This window comes from Lepisma saccharinum, chromosome 11 (genome assembly GCF_977018435.1).
Source record: "Lepisma saccharinum chromosome 11, izLepSacc3.1, whole genome shotgun sequence".
NCBI lineage: Eukaryota > Metazoa > Arthropoda > Insecta > Zygentoma > Lepismatidae > Lepisma > Lepisma saccharinum.
This window is the reverse complement of record NC_139239.1, coordinates 315638-337323: the sequence shown is the minus strand read 5'-3', so window position 1 is coordinate 337323 and position 21686 is coordinate 315638. Positions and strand designations below refer to the sequence as shown.

The following is a 21686-nucleotide window of genomic DNA, read 5'->3' as shown; positions in this document are numbered from 1 at the left end:
TATTTTTACCAACACCTTTGGCTTTTTTGGTGATGCTGGTTTCTGTTTTCACCACATACATTTTGGAACGTAAGCCGGCGAACTCCAGAATGATTTCTCCGTTGCATTCATCCTTCATTTTACCAAGCACTTTTTTATTGCGAGAAGGGAGATCAAATCTGTTTGGTTGAGGGAAGGAAGATGTGTCGAAATGATCAATCATTTTCGGTTGTTTCAAATTGTTGTAGAGGTCAGATGTCTGTACGGAATAAATAAAACTGTCCGTGTCCGTGTACAAAAGTGTTATATTTTCGTTATAGAAGGGTTTCATGACATTATAATGAAATTCAAACATATGCAGTTTAGATAAATCCAAAACCGTCGCCCCCACGTAGATTGGTTTGTTGAACTTGATTATTTTTTTATCCATCACAAACAGGGCCAGGTTTTCATCATATATATTTCGTGATTTGAATGTCGGCGATGCTATCAATTTTCTACATTTATTTGAATCGGGAACTAATCTCACGTCCACGTGCTTCCTGACATTCTCCATTGTTTTTCCGTAAACAGCATTATTCATGAGTTTAAAAAAATCTTTATCTAAATCTGACGTGGCGCGTGTTCTATGATACGTATTTTTTTCAATGTAAGGTTTTAACCACTCGGAATGTTTGAATTTCATTATTCTTCTCACATTTAATACTTGAACTCCCTTCTCAATTAAGAATTGAAGATTTTTGTAATGGAGAACGTATCTCTCTTTCCTATCCAATGTTAACAGAAGCTTACGTTGATTTGAATCAGGCGAACATTTTAGTTCGGGTGCAGGAGGTAGATCTTTGAAGTAATCGTGTAGATGGTCGGGGAATCCGAGGTCTGCCTCTATAAACAAGCCAAATTCACAGTCGTTGAAATTATTAATGTTAATGGAAGTGGTATCCACCCATTCGAACCCGCCGTAAGGAAGTTTTTGTATCATAGCATGTCCGTATAAATTATTTGCATCCACATAAAATATGTATTTCGATTGTTCGTTAGGATCGTATTCTTCTGTCATGTGAACGTTATTTGCTTTTGCATGTCTCTGTACGCATTGCACCATTCCACCTCGTATCCCCCTCTCGATAAAATATAACATGTCCACGTCCGGTATCAATTCGAGTTTTATTTTTGTCTGTAATAACATGGCAGACCACGCTAAGCCCGAGAGACCATAAAAATATGCAGGATCTAATTTGTAAATATTCGCCGACGTTTTCCTGAATGCTTGAAAAACATCCGCGAGTATTGTCACGTCCAGTTTCAAGTAGGCATCGTGATAATCGCCGAGTGTCCTACATCCTAATTTGTCCCACATCTGTTGCGCGTGTTCGTATTCATCATCCGTGATTCCTTTCTCTCTGAGTCGACTGTAAAATTCTTTTTGAGGTGGAAGAGTGTCGTCGTTAAATTTAGAATTATCGCTAACATATTCGTAAGGATAAATCCCTTTACGTCTAATCATTTCTATGTCTACGGTGGGAAAATTAGCTCTCGTTATTCTAAATTGTTCAGCCGAAAGTTTGCTTGCAAGAGCGTCCAAGCTCGCAGATAAAAATCTGTAAGAATCTAAAAATCTCATCTCCACAGTTTCGTTTGTTCCCGGAATCAATACTCGCTTGCTGATACTGATGTACCTTTCTTCATTCTCTGCTAGAATATTTATTTTTTGTCTATCATATCCAAGATTCCGAATTAAGATATGGAAGTCGTAACCGCTGCCATTATGAAGGTATATGGGGACAAACGTAGGTTTTTGGATTTTTAGATTACACGTGTTACAGATTCCACCGATGTAGTTTCCGGTGAAGTGATTGTGGTGAAATACTTTCCGGTTCTCGTCGGTGAAACGTTGATCGCACACCGGACACGTTTCAATGTTATTGTGAGATTGAAGTTCATCGCTGGATAATGGAAGCATTGGTTTCGATTCGCGTAAGAGGCTGCCAATGGTCTCAACCTCTTCAACCATCTTTTCAAAAAAATGTTTGATTACGTCTGGTCCTCGGTAAACATACGGTTCATCTATCCTATCCTGTCGCACGACAACATATCCGAAACTCGAGGCTTCGTGCAACTGATACGGTGTTGTGGATGAAAGTTCGGGGTCTGGTTCGCAGTACGACAACGGTTTGAGAAAAGACTCAAAATCAGCAATGATGATTGCAGGATGTTCGAACAATGCCTTATGCATCCTAAATTCTTCGACCTCTTTTGATTTCGGCATCAACATGCAAGTTGGTCTGTTGTCACCGCAGTAAATTTTATGTTCGGCAAGTTTCTCCAGAGCAATTTGACGACTATGAAGATTTTGATGATCACGTCGGTCACGATCGTCGAACGTGGTTAGGCATCTCGGGCAAACTTCGATGCAATTTTTATGCTTGGTTGATTGACTTCTGACCAAACGTGATAGTGAACGAATTAGCGTATAGTGATGAACATCCTCGTTTGAAATTAGAAGGAGATTTATTACACGAGCATCGTCATCGTCGATATCGCTTATCCTGATAGGGTGCACGAGATATTTATCTGACGTGAAGGAATACACATTAATAGCGATGCGTTTTCCTGTACGATTTTCGAACTTTGTTATATCCGACAATGTCACCGGGTATTCAATGTCAGACATTACACTTTGAAAGTCGGTCTCGTATTGTTTGTAATGAGAAACCTGTTCTGGATTATTTGACCAATGAACAGGATGCAGTGCAGCCAACACACACCAGAGAAAACACTTTTTATCGCTGTTCTGTATATTTAACACAGCCCTCTTGTGTTGAATGTTTGGTGGAAGAGGAACGTAGCTGGAAGCGCGAAGAGGCGAGAATCGGTTCACGTAAACGGTTAACGTGTGAGGACTTCCACACAGAGACCATCCCGACCCTTTAGCCTCGAAATCGTCATGTTTGTTAACCAGCTCGTTGGAAAAATCAGAATAAAATTCGTCCAAATTTTCGACGTCCGCCAAATAAAGAGCCTGGTTTTTTGTACGATGATAAAAAATACTCGTTGTGCCATCAACTTTCTTGTATTCGGAAAACAGAACAACGTATACTTTTATAGAGTTGTTTTCCAATTTATTTTTTAGAATATTTATCACGGATGTTTTCGTTTCGTCCAAGAAACTAAGGATGTCACGGCCTGCTTCTGACTTAATTGAAAAATCCTGGAGTTGGTCGTTGAATGCAGATCTAATTGGTTTGGGTTCATCGGATAATTTAATTTGCTTGGAAGTGGAAGCTTCCGTTTCTGAATTATCGATTTTCCTTTTCGATGTTTCTTGTTCGGTCGATGGTTTGCAAATTTTGAGATGTTTACTTAAATTTGTAATGCTGATCATTTTTTCGCATCGAGCACAGGGCTTAGAAGGTAACGAACGATTAATTCTCGAACCTGTTTCGCTACATCTTGCCCTGTGTACTGATAAATTGTTCCTTGAGATTAGCTTCCCACAAGTAACACATTCAGTTTTATCATTTTTACGATTGAAACTGGTGGTGGATGCCATTGCTTTCTCCAAAATCACAGAAATCAAAAAGTCTAGTATATAGCGACACAATTTTCAGGTATGTTATTTTATATAGAATTTCTTGGAGTGATTACAAAACTCAAAAATTCAATCTACTGTAAATAGAATTTCAGGTATGTTATTTATATAGAATTTCTTGTGTGCGAATACAAAAACTCAAGAATTCAATCTACTGTAAATACAATTTTCAGGTATGTTATTTTATATAGAATTTCTTGGGGTAATTACAAAACTCAAAAAATGAATCTACTGTGAATATAATTTTCAGGTATGTTATTTTATATATAATTTTCTCGGGCGTTCAATATTGTCAACGGTATCATATTAGAGCACGTCGCTTGTCGCCTAAACACTACAGCTCACAGGTCGGGAAAATCTGACATGAAAGTAGATAATACGCTTATGCCTTATTTATATATAATTTTCACGGGCGTTCAATATTGTCAACGGTATCATATTAGAGCACGTCGCTTGTCGCTTAAACACTACAGCTCACAGGTCGGGAAAATCTGACATGAAAGCAGATAATACGATTATGCCTTATTTATATATAATTTTCACGGGGCGTACAATATTGTCAACGGTATCATATTAGAGCACGCCGCTTGTCGCCTAAACACTACAGCTCACAGGTCGGGAAAATCTGACATGAAAGTAGATAATACGATTATGCCTTATTTATATATAATTTTCACGGGCGTTCAATATTGTCAACGGTATCATATTTGAGCGCGTCGCTTGTCGCCTAAACACTACAGCTCACAGGTCGGGAAAATCTGACATGAAAGTAGATAATACGATTATGCCTTATTTATATATAATTTTCACGGGGGCGTACAATATTGTCAACGGTATCATATTTGAGCGCGTCGCTTGTCGCCTAAACACTACAGCTCACAGGTCGGTAAAATCTGACATGAAAGCAGATAATACGATTATGCCTTATTTATATATAATTTTCACGGGGCGTACAATATTGTCAACGGTATCATATTTGAGCGCGTCGCTTGTCACCTAAACACTACAGCTCACAGGTCGGTAAAATCTGACATGAAAATAGATAATACGATTATGCCTTATTTATATATAATTTTCACGGGCGTTCAATATTGTCAACGGTATCATATTAGAGCACGCCGCTTGTCGCCTAAACACTACAGCTCACAGGTCGGGAAAATCTGACATGAAAGTAGATAATACGATTATGCCTTATTTATATATAATTTTCACGGGGCGTACAATATTGTCAACGGTATCATATTTGAGCGCGTCGCTTGTCGCCTAAACACTACAGCTCACAGGTCGGTAAAATCTGACATGAAAGCAGATAATACGATTATGCCTTATTTATATATAATTTTCACGGGGGCGTACAATATTGTCAACGGTATCATATTTGAGCGCGTCGCTTGTCGCCTAAACACTACAGCTCACAGGTCGGTAAAATCTGACATGAAAATAGATAATACGATTATGCCTTATTTATATATAATTTTCACGGGCGTTCAATATTGTCAACGGTATCATATTAGAGCACGCCGCTTGTTGCCTAAACACTACAGCTCACAGGTCGGGAAAATCTGACATGAAAGTAGATAATACGATTATGCCTTATTTATATATAATTTTCACGGGCGTTCAATATTGTCAACGGTATCATATTAGAGCACGTCGCTTGTCGCTTAAACACTACAGCTCACAGGTCGGGAAAATCTGACATGAAAGCAGATAATACGATTATGCCTTATTTATATATAATTTTCACGGGGCGTACAATATTGTCAACGGTATCATATTAGAGCACGCCGCTTGTCGCCTAAACACTACAGCTCACAGGTCGGGAAAATCTGACATGAAAGTAGATAATACGATTATGCCTTATTTATATATAATTTTCACGGGGCGTACAATATTGTCAACGGTATCATATTTGAGCGCGTCGCTTGTCGCCTAAACACTACAGCTCACAGGTCGGTAAAATCTGACATGAAAATAGATAATACGATTATGCCTTATTTATATATAATTTTCACGGGCGTTCAATATTGTCAACGGTATCATATTAGAGCACGCCGCTTGTCGCCTAAACACTACAGCTCACAGGTCGGGAAAATCTGACATGAAAGTAGATAATACGATTATGCCTTATTTATATATAATTTTCACGGGCGTTCAATATTGTCAACGGTATCATATTAGAGCACGTCGCTTGTCGCTTAAACACTACAGCTCACAGGTCGGGAAAATCTGACATGAAAGCAGATAATACGATTATGCCTTATTTATATATAATTTTCACGGGGCGTACAATATTGTCAACGGTATCATATTAGAGCACGCCGCTTGTCGCCTAAACACTACAGCTCACAGGTCGGGAAAATCTGACATGAAAGTAGATAATACGATTATGCCTTATTTATATATAATTTTCACGGGCGTTCAATATTGTCAAGAGCGTTAGTTTTTGTAGAGCTCTCTTTTTCCATTTTTCCTCTATACAGTAAAGCTGTAGAAGACGCAATTAGCTAACCTAGCATACAACATACCTTCCTAATTAATATGGATATTGTCACACGTTCCTCTTATTTTATACTGTTGTAAATGAAAAAGATTATGTACGGTAAATGTTTTGTACATTATAGGAAAAAAATTCAAAATATCCTCCAATTTTAATTCGAATCGAGTCGAATTTTTACATATTTCCACGCCACCACATATTGTCCTATTTGCTTCTTTTACTTGCCTTGCTTAATTAACTCTCGCTAATTAGCATTTTTTTGGAAGAAGTCAACTAGAACAACATATGGCGGTATGAGAAATATGTAAATTAAAGAACATTTTAGCAATATATGGGCCCTAGCAATTAGCTTTCTCGACTAAGAGTACTCTTTCAAACGTCTTCTGCTGATCGTATTACTAAACAAGGACGTTTAAAATTTTTGGGTGTTGAAAAAGTTTGACCCTACTTTTTTATTTCTATTGTTTGCTAATAGATGGCGCTAATAGTACCTCCTCCCCTCCCCTCTCCCCTCTTCTCCTCTGCTGTATGACAAATAGCACAAATCAAGATTTTGGAGAGCAAAACATAAAATTTGCATGCATCTGATGTCGAACCAGGAACTTTTATCTTTCGGGGAGTCAACATTATTTTTTTACTCAGTCGTCATATAACATGAACACACGCAAAGATTCACATGTGCTTTTATTATTTTGTGTTCGGTAAGTACAAGTATATTCTTACATAAATTATTGTTTAATTTAATAAATTGTAAACTCAAAACCTGCTAAACTAACACTCCTTCTGTGTTTCATTAAACTATTGAAAGCGAATGTTGCGTGCGCGCGGAATAACACGGAAAAAAAAACCGGATGGAAGCAATTTAAAATCACTGGGGCAAGGTCAGTATTACGAGAGCGTAAAAAACACGTGCTTCCATTCAACTTCGAGAAATAAGAATAAATGTGTAATAACACTGGTATTATTTGTAATCACAGTGCTTACTCATGTATTTTGTTTAATATTTTATTTCAAATTCACTGTCAGAAACTAGTGTTGTTAGTTTCTGCATGTAGGTTTATTTACTCTGTTGGTTGTCACTGTCAAGTTTTTAGTATTCGTACAGCATAAAAAGCTATAACCCCCCTCTCAAAATATATACATTGTATACGCCAAGATGCGCAATAGCCTGGCAACACATCATGAAAAAACATGCCAAGAAGACCCAGTGGGTTTATAAGTCAGTGCTGCCAATTCCTATTTGTAGGTTAGCTTAGCCAGTGAAAGATCATATAGTAGAATTTTTGTAGAGTGGGTGTTTGCGAGTTCCACGACGCGCTGCCTGCCGATACTCTATGCAGCGTCATCCTGATTGCAGAGAAGTCCTTCGTCCACGACGTGAAGAACGAGAGGGTGACGGAACAGTTTTAAAATTCATAAAAAATTGCCACATACTAAAAATCAACATCCAACACATTTTAGGTTATATAAAATTTGTGAAAACCTTATAATACTGAAATATTAAAACAAACGGAGTCCCCCTTGTAGGTTAGTTCGGTGCGTAAATAAAAAAAAATGATAGGTTAAGTTATATCACTTAGGATCGTGAGAAAATTAAAAAAATCGTAAAAAAAAAGATAGGTTAAGTTATATCACGTAACATCGTGATATACCTACCAAGTACAAATGGGGACAAAAATGAGTGCGGTGAAAATTTGTACTAAAACATCGCTAAACGCTATAACATCGACAAAAAATTGTCAAAAATATGTCAAAAACTTATATTCGATTGATAAAAAAAAATACCTACAAAATATGATCCTCAAATAATAACGTTCAAACAGTACCTAAATAAAAAAAATGATAGGTTAAGTTATATCACTTAGGATCGTAAAAAAATTAAATAATCGTAAAAAAAGGATAGGTTAAGTTGTATCACGTAACATCATGATATACCTACCAAGTACGAGTGGGGGAAAAATGAGTATGGTGAAAATTTGTACTAAAACATCGCTAAACGCTAAAACATCGACAAAAAATTGTCAAAATATGTCAAAAAATGATATTCAATTGGTAAAAAAAGACCATACCTACTAAGTACTACTTTGAAACCCCCCAATAGCACTACTAGTAACAAATAACAGGGCTGAAGTGATGTCATTATCGGCCGTTTAAAATTTAATTTTTTTTTTTTTAAATTTATAGTTAATTAAAGCTTATTGTTAAACCCTATTTTGAATTAACTCTTTATTACTCTTGTTTTCTTTATTTTGATTAAAAAATTTTTATTTTAATTGTACTACTAAATGCAGATTCGTAGTAACATAACCGACTGATCAAAGTGGTAAACATTTCCTCCGGGAAAGGGAGTAGTCGCCGGGGAGGGAAACACCAGCCTCTGAGGTGAGCAATTCCCAAACAGCTACAAACTACAATGAAGGTCCTCAACCTTTGCGGTTCCGTCCCTGGCGGCTGGTCCTAGGACCCGGCAAAATAATATTATAGATTCCGGAAGTCCGGAATCCGATATTCAGCGGGTAAAATCTACTAAAAACTATACAAACAAATTTTCAGTAAAATATTAAGCAGGTAACAAATAAATTTTTCTGCTGTGTATTGTATCTTGAGGTATTAGACTAATTTTGTATCAATATATGCTTTATGTTAGTTAATTATTGTATGTAATCATATATATATATATGTTTGTATGTTTATTATGTATGTAACAACAACTTAACAATAAAGGTATGGCACAACAATATAGGGGGAACCGTAATACGAAAAACTGCCGTCCCAGTTTATATCAGAGGCACTGGGACATAGCGCATGCCCTCGAAAGTATGCGGGTGGAGGTTTGGATACTTTCGGGGGTTCCCCCCATATTGTCCCTGTCTGGGAAAAAAACCTGACTGAAAACTCAGCACGCACGCGTTACGGTAGTCCGAAACGCGTCCAAAAAAGTGCGAATTTTGATCGAGAGTGGTCCGCCACTGTGCAAATACGGGTTTGTGAACGTGTCAACCACACTCTGTGAAAAGGTGACGAATTTTGACAAAGTGGTTCCTGAGATATCACAATTTCAAATTTCGGATGTGAAGTGAAGCGTGAGATTTCTCAAGAATCACGGAAAAAGTGCACGTCCCGGGGAAGTTTACCCCCCCTGGAGCCCCCCCAATCCGTTATACCTTGGAGACCGACTGGATTCGCTGCGGGAAGCTCCAAGCTACATTTTGAACCCCGACCGACTCGAGGTGGTAAGTACTTTTTAGACAATAGCAGAAAAACCACCCCCATGCTATCCTTATGGCGTAAATGAATGCGAACAAATTAAGGTGAAAACAAGTACCGAAGTAATAGTGTTTATGAACCCTTATCACCTGAAACGATTTTAATCGACGCAGGAAGGATCAAGGAACACACTCAAATTTACGCCATCACGCTCCGCCCCATAATAAGAAAGTTCCTGTGGAAAAACTACCCCCATGTTATCCTTATGGGGAAATAGCTTTTTTATATACGAAAAATAATATTTGTGTTAACCTGACTGTTAAACAAAAACTAAGCCCCAATAAGAACCTGGACATAGACAGTGTCTTAGCCCCATCCCTCTCCAGCTTGAAGAACCCACCCCCAACCCTTAGCTTTTAGGGGTGGTTTTTCTGTTGAATTTCTTGTGAAGTGGTGCGTGGCTCGTTGCACTCGGCTTCGATAACGTGTCATCTGCCGCGTGGGACCTGAAGGAGACGTGTGACATCCGGGTTCTTAGTGACGTCACAGATTGCGTAGCAGTTCCTTCACCGGGACGGAGCAGCACGTGCGCTTTGTTGTTGTTGTTATGTGGTGACAGCTGGGCCACGTGCGTTCTGTCTTTCGCGCGGGAAATCTGCGGCGCCGTGCGTTGCCGCTGAAGAGTGCTGAACGGAGAGGAAGATGCCGGCTCCTCCCGGAGCCACCCCCAGGACCAAAGGGGGGTCCTGCTTTGACCCCTCAAATGAGAAACAACCCTCTGACCCCTTCAAAAGGGGTGGATTAGTGCACTCACCCCCTGATTCTACCCCCCCTACCCTAAGAGAAGAAATCATCCCGGAGGAGCTAATACAGATTTACAACTCGAATATAACGTTAACCCCACCCCCTCACCCACCCCCACCCCCCATGGAAGTAGCATTGAAGATATATTACCTGATGTATCAGAAACACAACTAGGAGCATACCAGAAACTCCAATTAGAACTTACAACCATGATTTCCAAAGAAAAAAGCATGACAGGAGAAAAAAGAGCACAGTTCCTGGAGCTGCTTGCCAAACAAAACCAATTATATATGGAAAAAGTAGCAGACGAAAAATCCCTAAGAACAGCATGTAAAATTTTGGAGAAGAAACCCGAACTGGCACCCAGAAAAATCACATATGCTCAATCCCTGGCAGCGCCTGCGCAACAGAGTGCAAAGGTCACCCAAATACAGAAAGTCACAGAAAAGGCGAGACACACTGTTTTTGTCACGGCACAGGGCAACCAAAACGTAAGGGCAATTTGGGATACTTTTACACAGTGTGTTAACCCTGTCCGGGAGGGTGTGAAGATACAGGCGATGCGCTCAACCCCGAAAACCCTTATTGTGGAAACTGCCACCAAGGAGGATGCACAAAAAATATTGGGGAATCAAACATTAAAATCAAAACACCTTAATGTGGAATTGCCTAAAAAACGCAACCCATTGATGATTATATACGAGGTGCCTTCTAGAAGAGAAGAAACAGATATTACTGAAGAATTCTTCGTACTAAACGACATTGAAAAGAAACTCAACATGAAATTTGAAGAATTCCAAACTAAGTTTAAATTCCGCTTTAAAACAGGCCCAAGGAATAAAACAACCTCACACAGGGTGTATGAGGTTGATCCCAAAATTCGAAAACTAATTTTGACATTAGACAAAATTCATCTGGCTTACTTGTCACTGGGAATGAAGGATTATTTAGTCGTCCCGATCTGCAACAACTGTAGAGACCTCGGACACGTCGGAAAATACTGCAAAGGACCACGCTGCTGTGATAAATGTGGCGATTCGGGGCATGAAAGAGAGGGATGCAAAAGAGAGAATCCAACACGAGTCTGCATCCCCTGTTTAAGAAGAAATAGAAACTGTAATGACAACCCCAAGGAATGCCCAACAATGAAATTTTTCCAACAAAGACTAATAGAGAAAACTGACTATGGAGAGTAAGAATAAAAAACAAAGAAAGAACAACACCCCTAGCCGACGCCGCCGCAATGCGGCAAGGGCGAAGGCATATGAAATACGTGTCATGCAAGAACTTGGGATTGTCCTTAAATATGCAAACGAAACCACTATACCACTGCAACTAAAGACAATTAAGGCTATAGATGGATGTTACCTCCACCCTCACCCCCCCTACAGTAACTTCTCCTATTATATCAATGTAAGACTTTTTAGTTTTTATCAACAGCACAATCAACCGCTAATCAGCGACACCATACCTGGATTGAGGCCATGCGCCTTCATCATCCCCCCACCTATCTACAATAACCCATACCATACACCACTGACCACACCTCCTGAGTCGATTATACTTACACCTCCACCCTCCCCATCAAATTCAGCCCTATGTGGCCCTTGGTCTACACCGACCGGCGCCCTTGATAGCCCAACATGCACACCTAACAACAACCTTAATCTAGACAAAATAGAAAATACACTTGCTATAAGGGACATTAAACAATTAAACCCTGAAGCGACCCCCTTTTGCCCAAAAACAGCAAATAACTCGGTAAACAAATCATATGTGACGAATAACCAAATTGATAAGACTGATAACGTCCATAACCTTTCTCCCGATGCCACTGAGACGGATCACCCTAATTCGGAAAACAAATAACCAAACTTCTGCAAACCCACTCTAATGAAACCCCAATTACCTGAGATCCACAACCCTCCCCTCCCACCAGCAAATCCTAAAAATATATATCAAAATTTTGAATTAAATCTTGGCCTGAGCAGGTTAGAGGAGAAGGAAAATCTAATAACTGCATTGCGACTGCTAGTCCGACTGAAGAAGGATGGAGGGAAGACCATTGCATTCCCACATCCGGAAGCCGTCGACAAAATGCTCTTGCGGTGTAGCAACATCCCAGTGGATCCGGATCAATTGTATGATATAATGAAAGCTGCATTTGAACGTAGGGACCTGAAACTCGACCTGGATGAAATATATGCTGACTTCGCCAAGTGCCATGGAAGAGTTGTACAAAATACAGCAAATCCCTGGCATCTATGGACCTCAGTAGTACGCCATTGAATATGGAAGAAAAAACAGACTAAAAATTCTACAAATAAACCTTAACGGAGCGGAGTTGGCAACGGAGGAGATATTCATGTATGCAAGAAGCAGCAAAGTGGATATACTTTTGTTCCAGGAACCTTATCTCTTAAATGGAAAAATGATTCATGCTCCAATCGGAGCAAATTGTAATTATATCCAAGACCCCAACACAAAATCGGCAATGATTTCATTAAACAAAGATATTACAATCATGAAAATCGCACATCTCTCAAACACACATATAATTTGTACAGAAGTAAATTATTACACACTCAAATTTATAATAATCAACTGTTACTGCCAGTACAGCCATGATATTGAAATATATATAGCACAAATTAGAAATATATACCTCGCGTACCAGAATGAAAAAATACTACTGGTAATGGACAGCAATGCTTCCTCTCCCGCGTGGTTTGGCAAAGAACTAAATAACAATGGAGAACAAATCATGAACTTTATAGCCGAACAAAACTTAGTAATAGAAAACATTGAAGGTAACCCGCCTACATTTAGAGGACGAGCGGGAGCTAGTAGTAACATTGATTTGACACTTACAAACAATAAAATGACAAATTTAATACAAAACTGGATGGTACATGATATGATCACCACAAGTGACCACAACGCAATCACCTTCAATGTTAGTCTGCAAACCACACTAACAGTATCCGACCAAAAAGCCCCTGAGTATAACTGGAAGAAAATTGACAAGGCAAAGTTTCTAGAAAACATCAATCTAACAGAATATCCAGGACCAGGGAAAACCGCAGATGAATGGGCGGAAATCCTGGAAAATAATCTTCAGGTCGCAATAGCGGCATCAACGCCGAGAAGAATAAAGAATAATCGAAGTAAACCCTGGTCTGCAAAATTAACTAACCTGAGAGCTAATATTCGTCACGCGAGGAAACAGTACCAAAAAACAAACATCCACAATAGAGAGGAATATTTACAGGCCTACCGTAGAGCCAAAGAACGCTATGCTGCAGAATTAAAAGAATTTAAACAAAAAAACTGGCGTAATTTTGTGAACAGGAACTTAGAAAGGGACAAATGGGGCCTACCATACAAAATCATGACAAACAAAATAAAGCCTAAGGAAAGCATTACCACATTACGGAAACCCGATGGTTCATTTACAAAAAACACGAGGGAGACTGGGGAACTACTGCTTCACGGATTGCTCCCGGACGACGAGGCGAACACAGACAATCAAAGAAACAAAGAGATCAGAGCGAACAGTAATAAATGTTTAAATACCACACCTATTTTACCATTCGAACCTGAGGAGGTCCTGAGAGAGCTAGGAACAATGAAAAATGGCAAGGCACCAGGACCAGATGGTATCCCAGTGGAAATTCTTAAACTATCTATCAACAAAACGATCAACTACATAACGGCCCTATTTAACCTCTGTCTGATCCGTAAAGAGTTTCCTACGCTGTGGAAAGAGGGAAAGTTGGTAGTTGTCAAAAAAGAAAACAAAAAGGATGATACTAGCATTAAATCTTATAGACCTATCTGCTTATTGAATACAATAGGGAAGCTCTTTGAGAAAATGCTTAACAAAAGGCTTCAAGAATTTCTCATAATGTGCAACAATACCGGCAACCAATATGGCTTCACAAAAGGCCGATCTACAGAGGATGCTATTAACGCCCTTAAGGAAGAAATTGCGAATTCAAACAAGAAAATAGTAATAGCCATATTTGCCGATATTAGCGGGGCATTCGACAATCTATGGTGGCCAAATCTGTTCCACACCCTCAAGGACTTAAACTGTCCGTCAACCTTATTTCAGGTACTGCAGGATTATTTTAAAAATCGTAAAATATCCTTGAAAATAGGAGACGAAGAACTGACTAAAGTAATAACAAAAGGATGCCCACAGGGCTCAGTGCTTGGTCCACATCTGTGGAATATCAATCTTGAACCATGTCTGAAACACCTTGGCAGTAATCCGGAGATAACAAGAGTTATTGCATATGCAGACGACATTGTCGTTATATGTGCGGATGATTCAAGAGCCAAAATAGAACGAAGTGCAAATAATGCCATAGCGGCCCTGGAAAATTGGTGCAATAACGCCAAACTGAAACTTTCGGCAGAAAAAACGAAATACCTCATTGCCAAGGGTAATATTAGTACCAAAAGAAATCCGACAATTAGATTAATGAGAACGAACATACAACGCTCAACTAATTTTGAATACCTCGGAGTAACCTTGGAGGAAGGCATGAAATATGGAACACACATACAAAAAACAACAACTAAAGCAGAAATGGCAATAAGCAAAATTATTAGGGTAGCGTCAACGCAGTTTGGCCTAGAACCTGGGGTGGTGGATACGTACATCAGAACCATATACTATTCAATCATAACATATGCGGCCTCTACCTGGGCTGAGGGACTCGCATTGAAAAAGAACACCAGACTTCTGAGGGCTTCACAGAGAAGAATTCTGATAAGAACAACGGGCGCTTTTGGTACAACATCCACCGAAGCATTATTAGCCCTAACGGGACACCTGCCAATGGACCTGGAAGTCAAATGGAGAGCGGGAAGGTATTTCTTCAAAAAAGGAGAAGAAAATAAAATGACAACTTGCATTGGAAAGTTCACCCCAACCCTGTTTGAAATGAGAGAGACCTTACTGGATAATTGGCAGGAGGAATGGAAAAATTCACAGAATGGAAGAAGGACATTTAGTATCATACCTAAAATCCGAGACAACACACTGATGAAAAAACACTACACCAGGGGACTTCTGCACTTTCTTACCGGACATGGGCCATATGGGGAGTATCTCCACCGCGTTGGCGTTGCCCTGGAACCGAGCTGTGCTTCATGTGGAGCTGAGGTGGATTCACCGGAGCATAGGGTCTTCTACTGCCCGGAAGCAACCGCCAGAATAAAAACCCTACGTAGAGGATTACCTACCTTCAACCTCAAAATCTTGCTATGCGAACAGCAAATAACAAACCTAAAAACCCTGGCCGATGAGGTCTCCGAAGAAGAGAAGAAGAAATTCAACCAACACCAATACCTCAACAGACCCCCTCAAAATAACCAAACACAACCGGAGGCGCCAAGGAGAAGCGAAAGGGAAAGAACGAAAACTCGAAGAGTAAGTCCTACCCCCGAGCAGGAAGAAGGGACCGAAGAGATAGAGGCACCGCCAACAGCTGCAAGAAGAAGATTTTTTGTGGTATCAACCGGAAGACAGGAGGCCGCAGCAAGAAGAAGAATTCGTCCAGTTCGAATGCCGGGGGAGAGACATAAAGAGTATTTAGCAAGAGTGGCGGCCGCCAGGATGAATGAATAAATAAATAGATTTATGACGTGCTGGAACTCCAGCACAAGTGATAGCGGCATTCCGATATCATATTCCAAATTGCCGAAATTTAAACCGTAAAATATAAATAATTTAAATAATTTAGATGCTAAAATTATTTAATATTCAAATAATCAAAATATTCATCATGTAGTGGAAATAATAACCATATCTGTTAATAACAAATACTACAAAGTAGCTTGGTATCATAGAATATAATTTGTCCTTGTCTTACTAATAAAAGCTGTTATTAAATAATTATTAATAGTAAATATCTCTTATCTCTTCGTATTGATTTTTTGTATCATTATTATAGCATATTAACTTAGAGATCAGAGTGTAGTCATTTTGATCAAATTATCCAACATTTCCTTACATATTATGTAATTATCGTGAAGTCTGAGACTGAAGAAACTGGAGTAACCTTGGAGGTGCGGGACAAACCGACAGGGATGGGAAGACCCAGCCTCTGGGGTGAGCAATCTCCCAAACGTTTAAAATACCAAAGGTCCTCAACCAATTGCGATCTTGTCCCTGGCGGTTTCGTCCTGTAACAAGGACCAATTATTTCATAGATCTCATAGATCCCGGGAATCCGGAATCCGGATCTCAGAAAATGCTCTGATGTCTGTAAGGGAAATTAGATTATGTGTATCAATTAAATGGAGTTATATATATGTGTTTGTTGGCTTTATGTTAAGTGTTATATTTTATATTATGTTACGTCTATATATGTATTGTACTCAAGAGGAATTAAATAAAGGTAATGTGCAACAATAATGGGCGAACCGTAATACGAGCAACTGCCGTCCCAGTTTATCTCAGAGGCACTGGGACATTGCGCATACCCTCGAATGTATGCGGGTGGAGGTTTGGATACATTCGGGGGTTCCCCCATTATTGTCCCTGTCTACCCTCATGCGGAGCAAAGGAGGACACACCTGAGCACAAAACTTTCTTCTGCCCAGCGGCTGAGGAGGATGTAAAAAAACTACGCATGGAACTACCAACTTTCAATACAAAATTGCTACTTTGCCCACAGCAAATAGAAAATCTAACAAAATTAACCAATCTGGTATCATTAGTGGAAATGAACCGATTTAATAATCAAGTCAACCCATCCCACGCCCCTGACACACAAACGAACACAAGTCCTAGGAGAGGAAAGGAAAGATTCCAGCCACCTAGATCAAGAGATGGAGTAGCCTCCTCAAACACCTCAACCCAACTACATGATTCCAGCTCATCGCAGGATGAGGAAGCACCAGCAGGAGCTTCCAGAAGAAGATTCTACATGGTATCAACAGGACGTAAGGAGGCTGCAGAAAGAAGACGAATTCGGCCGATTCGGATGCAAGGGGAATCACATAAAGAATATATGAAGAGAGTGGTGGACTCCAGAACCAATTAAAAAGTGTAAACTACATTTAAACCTATTCCCTAAATTCAAATTAAACTAAATAGAATTAAATTATTTTTCAATTATAATTATTAACTGGTATACCAGTTAAAAGAGCGCCGGCACTCCGGTGTTTCTATCTTCTAACTTTTTAACTATCATTTAAACTTTAAACCCTAAAACATATAATCAAAACTCCCAAATGTAAATTATTATACCTCATAGCAGCATCAATTTGTATGTGGAGAATTTTAATCACTTTATTATTGTTAACCCCTAAATAAACTTATTGTTAATTGAATTATATATATATATATTTTTTTTTCTCTCTCTCTTTTTTTTTAAAATAAATCCTAATTTTAATTTAATTATTTAACCCCATGTATTTAAGGCTAAAGTGTATTCATTTTGGTCTAGTTTATTTTCTTTGGTTTTATTACTAGTTAAATGTTCAAGGTCAAACTTAATTCTAAATGCAACGAGCTAGTAAATTACATATAATCTGTGTAGCTTTCATCTCTACCTGGTAGGGAGCTGGGAACAGTCGCCGGGGACAGGAACACCTAGCCTCTGGGGTGAGCAATTCCCTACATAGTCCTCAACTAGTAAAAGGTCTTCAACCATTGCGGTCGGTCCCTGGCGGCTTGTCCTAGATCCAATTCCATTTTACTTAGATTCCGGTACTTCGGAATCCGATACTAAGCCGACGCAAACAATGTAATTAATGAGAAACAATTTAAAAAAAAAAAATAATAATAATAATAAAGTAAAAAAAAATAATAAAATAAAAAACAAAATAAACATGAAACCAATTCTAGAATTGTACATTAGTTTAAAAAAAACAAAATACACTGGCTTTGTATTGTATTTTCAATTGTTAATTTATAGTCTTCAATATATTAAATGGTGAAATGCTCTTTGTTTTTTGTATTGTCTTATATATGTTTTATGTATGTATTTAATGTAAATTTTTCAACAAATAAAGAGGTAGTACAACAATATCGGGGGAACCGTAAAACGATCAACTGCCGTCCCAGTTTATATCAGAGGCACTGGGACAAGCGCATACCCCTGAATGTATGCGGGTGGAGGTTAGGATACATTCGGGGGTCCCCCCAATATTGTTTGTCCCTGTCTACCGGAGGCGCCAAGGAGAAGCGAAAGGGAAAGAACGAAAACTCGAAGAGTAAGTCCTACCCCCGAGCAGGAAGAAGGGACCGAAGAGATAGAGGCACCGCCAACAGCTGCAAGAAGAAGATTTTTTGTGGTATCAACCGGAAGACAGGAGGCCGCAGCAAGAAGAAGAATTCGTCCAGTTCGAATGCCGGGGGAGAGACATAAAGAGTATTTAGCAAGAGTGGCGGCCGCCAGGATGAATGAATAAATAAATAGATTTATGACGTGCTGGAACTCCAGCACAAGTGATAGCGGCATTCCGATATCATATTCCAAATTGCCGAAATTTAAACCGTAAAATATAAATAATTTAAATAATTTAGATGCTAAAATTATTTAATATTCAAATAATCAAAATATTCATCATGTAGTGGAAATAATAACCATATCTGTTAATAACAAATACTACAAAGTAGCTTGGTATCATAGAATATAATTTGTCCTTGTCTTACTAATAAAAGCTGTTATTAAATAATTATTAATAGTAAATATCTCTTATCTCTTCGTATTGATTTTTTGTATCATTATTATAGCATATTAACTTAGAGATCAGAGTGTAGTCATTTTGATCAAATTATCCAACATTTCCTTACATATTATGTAATTATCGTGAAGTCTGAGACTGAAGAAACTGGAGTAACCTTGGAGGTGCGGGACAAACCGACAGGGATGGGAAGACCCAGCCTCTGGGGTGAGCAATCTCCCAAACGTTTAAAATACCAAAGGTCCTCAACCAATTGCGATCTTGTCCCTGGCGGTTTCGTCCTGTAACAAGGACCAATTATTTCATAGATCTCATAGATCCCGGGAATCCGGAATCCGGATCTCAGAAAATGCTCTGATGTCTGTAAGGGAAATTAGATTATGTGTATCAATTAAATGGAGTTATATATATGTGTTTGTTGGCTTTATGTTAAGTGTTATATTTTATATTATGTTACGTCTATATATGTATTGTACTCAAGAGGAATTAAATAAAGGTAATGTGCAACAATAATGGGCGAACCGTAATACGAGCAACTGCCGTCCCAGTTTATCTCAGAGGCACTGGGACATTGCGCATACCCTCGAATGTATGCGGGTGGAGGTTTGGATACATTCGGGGGTTCCCCCATTATTGTCCCATTATTGTCCCTGTCTACTAAAAACTATACAAACAAATTTTCAGTAAAATATTAAGCAGGTAACAAATAAATTTTTCTGCTGTGTATTGTATATTGAGGTATTAGACTAATTTTGTATCAATATATGCTTTATGTTAGTTAATTATTGTATGTAATCATATATATATATATGTTTGTATGTTTATTATGTATGTAACAACAACTTAACAATAAAGGTATGGCACAACAATATAGGGGGAACCGTAATACGAAAAACTGCCGTCCCAGTTTATATCAGAGGCACTGGGACATAGCGCATGCCCTCGAAAGTATGCGGGTGGAGGTTTGGATACTTTCGGGGGTTCCCCCCATATTGTCTGTCCCTACCTACTGTCTAGCGAAACCACAGCCAAGGGAACGGGCTTGGAGAATGTCAGCGGGGAAAGAAGACCCTGTTGAGCTTGACTCTAGTCTGCCGCTGTCGGGAGACGTGACGAGGTGTAGCATAAGTGGGAGGGCTCCTTCGGGTGCCCGCCGGTGAAATACCACTACTCTCACGGTTTCCCGACTCACCCGGTTGGGCGGGACGCGGGCGTCGGGGCTCCGGCCTCGTCGCACGCCGTTCACGAACCAAGGCCCCACCGGCCGGCCGTGCCTCGCGTGCGGACCGGCCAAGGGGCCGACCCGATCCGGGGACAACGGCAGGCGGGGAGTTCGTCTGGGGCGGAACATCTGTCAAAGGATAACGCAGGTGTCCTAAGGGCGGCTCACCGAGGCCAGAAACCTCGGGTAGAGCGAAAGGGCAAAAGCCGCCCTGATCCGCACCCTCAGTACGGGTGGGACCCGGGAAACCGGGGCCTATCGATCCTCCCCGTCCGAAGGATCTTCGGCGGGAGGTGACAGAAAAGTTACCACAGGGATAACTGGCTCGTGGCCGCCAAGCGTTCATAGCGACGCGGCTTTTTGATCCTTCGATGTCGGCTCTTCTTACCGTGGGGACGCAGCGCTCCCCGAGCGTATGATTGTTCACCAACCAACAAGGAACGTGAGCTGGGTTTAGACCGTCGCGAGACAGGTTAGTTTTATCCTCCCGGCGTTCGGAACGCGGCCAAGGTAATCCCGGTCGGTACGAGAGGAACCCCAGGTTCGGACCAATGGTACCGCGCCGGTTCGATCGAACCTTGGTGCGAAGCTACGTCCGACGGCTGAAGCCTGAACGCCTCTAAGGCCGAAGCCGTGCCCGGAGCTGCGTGACCTTGGGTCCCTGCACTCTGAAAGGCAGAACCACCAACGCTGGACCCCTTCGCCGGGGACCGGTAAGGCGGGGAGCCACCCGGTCAGGGGGGTGAGGCTCCCCGCGAGTAGTGCCATCGAGACTCCGCCCACTTGCCCCACTGACCGAGGTCTTTGGGATTCTAGATGGGGATTCACGGGGTAATCAAGCACTCGGAAGTTGGGACCCTTGAACTACTCGTAGACGACTTGAGTATCTGGCGGGGCGTCGTGAGCGGTGAAGCCTCCGTACGGTGGCGACCCGTTGAAAGGCAGCCCTCGCTTGCAGGTTCGTGCTGTCGGCTGCACGGCACCTGAAAAGCAGGCTCCTGCTTTCAGGAGGTCCCTCCGGGGAACTCCGCCGGGAGTCCAGACCCCAGTTTCGACCGGGGGAGGACTCCCAAACCGGCAGCCGGCACCTTAACTGGTGCTGCGCACCGGGGCTTCCAGCATGTGGCGGATAGCTGGACTTGGGGTTTATCACCCAGCCGACCAAAAGACTGACAACCCAGGTTAACCTGGGAGTGCGGAGACGCTTGGAGAATGTCAGCGGCGGGGAAAGAAGGCCCTGCTGAGCTTGACTCTAGCCTGCCGCTGTCGGGAGACGTGACGAGGTGTAGCATAAGTGAGAGCTCCTTCGGGTGCCCGCCGGTGAAATACCACAATGTAAGTGAGGGCTCCTTCGGGTACCCGCCGGTGAAATACCACAATGTAAGTGACAGGCTCCTTCGGGTGCGCGCCGGTGAAATACCACAATGTAAGTGACAGGCACTTGGAAATGTGCGTCCATGAATGCAATGCGTGAGTCTGCCACCTTGGAACCTGATGTTGAGCCTTTCTATGACGGTATCTATATAATAGAAACTTGAGGAGGCGACATACTGCCCGGTTCCTGCCAGGAGCACATCACCGGCGCGGGGGAGCGAAGAGAGCTCTCCCTTCTCCGGCTCGGCGGTCCCAACGTTTGGTTGGAGATCGGCGAGCATTCGGAGGCGCTTCGGTTG

At 40.8% G+C, this 21686-nt stretch overlaps 1 pseudogene; it reads left to right on the top strand.

Moving 5' to 3' along the window:
- Positions 1-19472: 19472 nt before the first annotated feature.
- Positions 19473-20975, top strand: LOC145995414 (large subunit ribosomal RNA; annotated as a pseudogene).
- The last annotated feature ends 711 nt before the right edge of the window (positions 20976-21686 follow it).